Source organism: Schistocerca gregaria, chromosome X, assembly GCF_023897955.1.
Source record: "Schistocerca gregaria isolate iqSchGreg1 chromosome X, iqSchGreg1.2, whole genome shotgun sequence".
NCBI classification, from domain to species: domain Eukaryota; kingdom Metazoa; phylum Arthropoda; class Insecta; order Orthoptera; family Acrididae; genus Schistocerca; species Schistocerca gregaria.
In genome coordinates this window covers 445,360,663-445,367,818 of record NC_064931.1, presented here as the reverse complement: position 1 = coordinate 445,367,818, position 7,156 = coordinate 445,360,663, and positions in this window count along the sequence as shown.

The following is a 7,156-nucleotide window of genomic DNA, read 5'->3' as shown; positions in this document are numbered from 1 at the left end:
AGAGATACTGGATACATTTTACACATAATATCTCTTACTATAAACAATAATATTGATTAACAACGTTTCGTTAATTCTTTCTGATAATTGTTTCATTCTGGTGTAAAAAAAGGCAAGTAGTTAAGCATATTCAACAGCAGCGAGTCCATCTTTCTTTCTAAACTCTAATCATGCTCACTTGTCACTTAACCGATCAACAATTGGCATTTACTAAGGCTAAAAGGACCACACAGTTCCTTGATAGAAGATAAGGTTATCCTCTTTCCACAATTTCAATTTAAAAGTTTTGTATTCAGCTAAAAATTGTTATTACTTTGCACATATATTATCACCCTCAAAAATATATATGCACTGCTGGTAATACAAATAAAACCGCATGAAGCTGGCTTCCAACAGATGTCAAACTGGCGTTTACTGTATTTCATACTTCTTTGTGCAAACGATTTGATTTCAGTATAACGGCACATAATATGAAGAGCAACACCATGTGTATTCCGTAAATAAAGAAAGATTACACAGCATTTCTCTCGTTCAAAAATCGCATTCGAATGTTGTTTGTTTGTGAGACGATCTTCCCATGTCTCGTGTAAAAGGTAGAAACGTCTATCAGCATATGTCAAAATTCGATATTGTCAGGATTTGGTCTATAGGGATTTTGGTTTATTAATCCATGATATTGTTGCTCGCCCCCCCCCCCCCCCCCCCACCATGAACCATGGACCTTGCCGTTGGTGGGGAGGCTTGCGTGCCTCAGCGATACAGATGGCCGTACCGTAGGTGCAACCACAACGGAGGGGTATCTGTTGAGAGGTCAGACAACTATGTGGTTCCTGAAGAGGGGCAGCAGCCTTTTCAGTAGTTGCAGGGGCAACAGTCTGGATGATTGACTGATCTGGCCTTGCAACATTAACCAAAACGGCCTTGCTGTGCTGGTACTGCGAACGGCTGAAAGCAAGAGGAAACTACAGCCGTAATTTTTCCCGAGGACATGCAGCTTTACTGTATGATTAAATGATGATGGCATCCTCTTGGGTAAAATATTCCGGAGGTAAAATAGTCCCCCATTCGGATCTCCGGGCGGGGAGTACTCAGGAGGATGTCGTTATCAGGAGAAAGAAAACTGGCGTTCTACGGATAGGAGCGTGGAATGTCAGATCCCTTAATCGGGCAGGTAGGCTAGAAAATTTAAAAAGGGAAATGGATAGGTTAAAGTTAGATATAGTGGGAATTAGTGAAGTTCGGTGGCAGGAGGAGCAAGACTTTTGGTCAGGTGAATACAGGGTTATACATACAAAATCAAATAGGGGTAATGCAGGAGTAGGTTTAATAATGAATAAAAAAAATAGGAGTGCGGGTAAGCTACTACAAACAGCATAGTGAACGCATTATTGTGGCCAAGATAGACACAAAGCCCATGCCTACTACAGTATTACAAGTTTATATGCCAACTAGCTCTGCAAATGATGAAGTAATTGATGAAATGTATGATGAGATAAAAGAAATTATTCAGGTAGTGAAGGGAGACGAAAATTTAATAGTCATGGGTGACTGGAATTCGTCAGTAGGAAAAGGGAGAGAAGGAAACATAGTAGGTGATTATGGATTGGGGCTAAGAAATGAAATAGGAAGCCGTCTGGTAGAATTTTGGACAGAGCATAACTTAATCATAGTTAACAATTGGTTCAAGAATCATAAAAGAAGGTTGTATACATGGAAGAATTCTGGAGATACTAAAAGGTATCAGATTGATTATATAATGGTAAGACAGAGATTTAGGAATCAGGTTTTAAATTGTAGGACATTTCCAGGGGCAGATGTTGATTCTGACCACAATCTATTGGTTATGACCTGTAGGTTAAAACTGAAGAAACTGCAAAAAGGTGGGAATTTAAGGACATGGGACCTGGATAAACTGAAAGAACCAGTGGTTGTACAGAGTTTCAAGGAGAGCATAAGGGAACAATTTACAGCAATGGGGGAAAGAAACACAGTAGAAGAAGAATGGGTAGCTCTGAGAGATGAAGTAGTGAAGGCAGCAGAGGATCAAGAAGGTAAAAAGAGGAAGGCTGCTAGAAATCCTTGGGTAACAGAAGAAATATTGAATTTAATTGATGATAGGAGAAAATATAAAACTGTAGTAAATGAAACAGGCAAAAAGGAATACAAACGTCTCAAAAATGAGATCGACAGGAAGTGCAAAATGGCTAAGCAGGGATGGCTAGAGGACAAATGTAAGGATGTAGCAGCTTATCTCACTAGGGGTAAGATAGATACTGCCTACAGGAAAATTAAAGAGACCTTTGGAGAGAAGAGAACCACCTGTATGAATATCAAGAGCTCAGATGGCAACCCAGTTCTAACCAAAGAAGAAAAGGCAGAAAGGTGGAAGGAGTATATAGAAGGTTTATACAAGGGCGATATACTTGAGGACAATATTATGGGAACGGAAGAGGATGTAGATGAAGACGAAATGGGAGGTAAGATACTGCGTGAAGAGTTTGACAGAGCACTGACAGACCTGAGTCTAATCAAGGCCCCCGGAGTAGACAACATTCCATTAGAACTTCTGACGGCCTTGGGAGAGCCATTCATCACAAAACTCTACCAACTGGTGAGCAAGATGTATGAGACACGTGAAATACCCTCAGACTTCAAGAAGAATATAATAATTACAATCACAAAGAAAACAGGTGCAGACATATGTGAAAATTACTGAACTATCAGTTGAATAAGTCACAGCTGCAAAATACTAACGCGAATTCTTTACAGACGAATAGAAAAACTGGTAGATGCGGACCTCGGGGAGGATCAGTTTGGATTCCGTCGAAATGTTGGAACACGTGAGGCAATACTGACCTTACGACTTATCTTAGAAGAAAGATTAAGAAAAGGCAAACCTACGTTTCTAGCATTTGTAGACTTAGAGAAAGCTTTTGACAATGTTGACATGGAATACTCTCTTTCAAATTCTGAAGGTGGCAGGGGTAAAATACAGGTAGCGAAAGGCTATTTACAATTTGTACAGAAACCATATGGCAGTTATTAGAGTCGAGGGGCATGAAAGGGAAGCAGTCTATCCCCGATGTTATTCAATCTGTATATTGAGCAAGCAGTAAAGGAAACAAAAGAAAAATTTGGAGTAGGTATTAAAACTCATGGAGAAGAAGTAAAAACTTAGAGGTTCGCCGATGGCATTGTAATTCTGTCAGTGACGGCAAAGGACTTGGAAGAGCAGTTGAACGGAATGGACAGTGTCTTGAAAGGAGGATATAAAATGAACATCAACAAAAGCAAACGAGGATAATGGAATGTAGTCAAATTAAATCGAGTGATCCTGAGAGAATTAGATTAGGAAACGAGACACTTAATGTAGTAAAGGAGTTTTGCTATTTAGGAAGTAAAATAACTGATGACGGTCGAAGTAGAGAGGATATAAAATGTAGACTGGCAATGGCAAGGAAAGCGTTTCTGAAGAAGAGAAATTTGTTAACATGGAATATAGATTTATGTATCAGGAAGTCGTTTCTGAAAGTATTTGTTCGGAGTATAGCCATGTATGGAAGTGAAACATGGACGATAACTAGTTTGGACAAGAAGAGAGTAGAAGCTTTCGAAATGTGGTGACACAGAAGAATGCTGAAGATTAGATGGGTAGATCACGTAACTAATGAGGAGGTATTGAATAGGATCGGGGAGAAGAGATGTTTGTGGCACAACTTGACTAGAAGAAGGGATAGGTTGGTAGGACATGTTTTGAGGCATCAAGGTATCACAAATTTAGCATTGGAAGGCAGCGTGGAGGGTAAAAATCGTAGAGGGAGACCAAGAGATGAATACACTAAGCAGATTCAGAAGGATGTAGGTTGCAGTAGGTACTGGGAGATGAAGAAGCTTGCACAGGATAGAGTAGCATGGAGAGCTACATCAAAGCAGTCTCAGGACTGAAGACAACAACAAACAATTGTTGCTCGCGTTGTTTGGTATACCACGCATGTCATGCAACTCTAGACTCGCTGAGTTCAGGTAGACCATACCCAACACCATGCAGCAAGTGAATAAGAGGACTTATAAATGGGTTGCTTATTCGTGCCATGTCAGCCAGAACAATATGTCCACCGACCTACTATCGATGTAAGCCTGTCGAGCCGATAGCAGCGTCATGTGACGAGGAATGACTCTTAGTCACACACACACACACACACACACACACACACACACACACGGTGCATGTAGTACCAGTGAGCGTGTAGAATGTGGAAGGCACGCGATCCATCGGAGTTTGACCAACGACAAATTGTGGTTCAAATGGCTCTGAGCGCTATGGTCATCAGTCTTAGAACTTAGAACTACTTAGACCTAACTAACCTAAGGACATCACACACATCCATGCCCGAGGCAGGATTCGAACCTAAGACCGTAGGAGTCGCAGGGTTCCGGACTGCGCGCCTAGAACCGCGAGACCACCGCGGCCGGCGACAAAAGTGTAATGGCATTTCTGAAACTCTGCGACTTGGCACGTGTTCATGAAGTGCTGTGGTGGAACCAAGGTGAAACCACATCCAGACGTCGTGGGGTTGGGCGGCCAACCCTCATTACAGATGTCGGACGATGTAGGCTGCGCAGACTCGTAAGACAGGACAGGCAGCGAACTGCGGGAGAACTAACATCAGACTTTAATTTCGGGTACAGTACAAGTGTGTCTGAACAGACAGTGCACCGATAACTTCTAACAATAGGCCTCTGCAGCCGACGACCCATGCATGTACCAATGCAACACAGCCACTCCGCAACTACGATTGAAATGAGCAGGTGACTATCTGCATTGGACTTTGGGCAGTGGTAGAGTGTTGCATGGTCTGTTGAATCACAATGCTTTCTTCACCATGTCGATGGGAGGGCGCGAATGCAGTATGTTCTCGGGGGACAGCACCTTGATACCTGTGCTATGGGAAGATGACACACTGTGGGTTGCTCCGTTATGATCTGGGAACACTCACATTGGCATCCATTGGTCCATTGGAGGTCCTGCAGCTTTCTTTGAAGGCCAAGATGCATCGTACAATGGTTACAGGCCTCGTTCATGCCGATCATGTTTACCGACGGCAGTGGCTTTCTTCAACAAGATAGTGCCCCATGTCACAAAGCCAGGGGTGTGATGGAGTGGTTCAGGGAACACGGTGACGACCTTCTATTGACCTGCTAGCCCCGCAACTCACATGATCTGAACCCGATCGAACACATCTGGGATGTGACTGAATGTGGCGTCATAACTCATTGCACACCTCACCGGAATTTAGGAGAAATAGGTGGCTTGTGTGAGCAGATTTGGTGCCAAATCCCTCCCGTGAACAAGAAATGATTCATCAGCCTCTGTTATCTGTGCCAAAGGTGGATATACCATCTATTAGGTTCTGACTGATCAGAGTAAGATTCTTTGTATGGAGGTTGGAGGTTTAGAGGAGATAGATCGTTGCTAGAATGAATTCTTCATCGTCATACGGACCCTGTGCCTGCTATAATGATAAGATAGAACTCGATCTACTGTGACTCACATAGCCGATAATTTGAACAGCTGACGTTAAATGACTGGCGTGTTTACAGCTGGTAGATTTGCCATACCTTCGTATTCTTCGTGGTGTTGTCTTTCAACAAGGTAACGTAAGACCACATGCTGCCATTGCTGTCAGATCCAAAGCATACTGGTCTGTTACCCCAACCGGCATATTCTACTAATCTCTCACCTACTGAATGTATTTGGTCACGTGTAGCTGAGGGTCTGGCACACCACCACCTGACAGGCCATGTTTTTGATGAGGTCTCGCCTAGTTTTGAGGCACGTTGATGAGGAATGTATGAGTCCTGCAACCTTAGGTCGATTCGACTGCCAGTCGGGTGAGACCCGATACGAAGTTGCTGTTTGGAGATAAAGAGTGCTCTCGCAATATTATAAATTTATTTGGAACCGCTGATACAGTGAGCGCGCAGAGGCGAAATTTATCTTGTCAACATAATAAATTTGATAAACATTAGAACAGTGGTTTCTAAACCTAAAGAAGCAAATTTAGCTTTCTTCAAATGACTGTACACTACGTTGGCCATGTAACAAGCAAATATGATCTCGACTTACATCATTACATATCTAAGTGATTGACGACAATCTGATGGCCCTAAGTGTACAGTTTATGAAGAGATTAGGTGAATAATGCTGACAGAGTATGTGATAAGCACCCTGTCTTGTACTACCGTGGTTAACGCATTATTTTTACATTTCAATTTAGGTAAGCGTGAATATTGAGGTGCAGTGGATATTCAATAAACCAGACTGATTGTTGTCATAAATCATTGGGATAATCAAAAATCCGAAGAATCGAATATATGAAGGAAAACAGGTTTCCTATTATTCACTCTGGTAACCTACGTCGCACGTGAATGATTATCTTCTAGGTACATTTTCATATGGTTCTCTTTCTAGAGTTGATATATAATGATAGCTATTTATTCAAAATAACAAAGACAAATTAAACATATTAAAAGTTTATTGAAAATACTGCAACCAGTCTTTTAAACTTATTGAAGTCAGCAAAAACCGTTGTTTATTAAGAGATGAGAGGCATTTTCGTTTTTACTTACGCATCTTCTTAAAATTACTGTTTAAAACACTGAAGCATTAATCTTGAAACACTCAACAATACTCACATAGGACAACCATTTGCAACCTGCAAGAGTCATCCGTACCGGTTATTGAATTTTCGTGCTGCCGTTTTCGTATTCTTCCTTTCAATAAAAATTCACTCATATACAGCATGTAGCAACACTCCTTTAAATTCATTTGCTTCAAAGTTGACAAAATTTTCAACAGATAACAATCTACATAAATGTATTTTCAATGTTACATTGACACTTTTATCCATTAGTTGTATCAAGGATGTCTCATTTGGAGCCAAAACTTTTGCTGTAAGCATTTCATTTTCTGTCTCTAACAGTTCAGCCAAAGGATAGGTTTGCACCTTATACAGTAAAAGAAGAACATAGAGTTTTTCACCAGTTTCGTTTTAGAAATTCAAGTATAAAGGTGTTGTTATACCAGTCAATGAATATTGCGGTGTTTATCTATTCCCTTTTTTGATTTTTACAAATTAAGGGAACCACAATATTT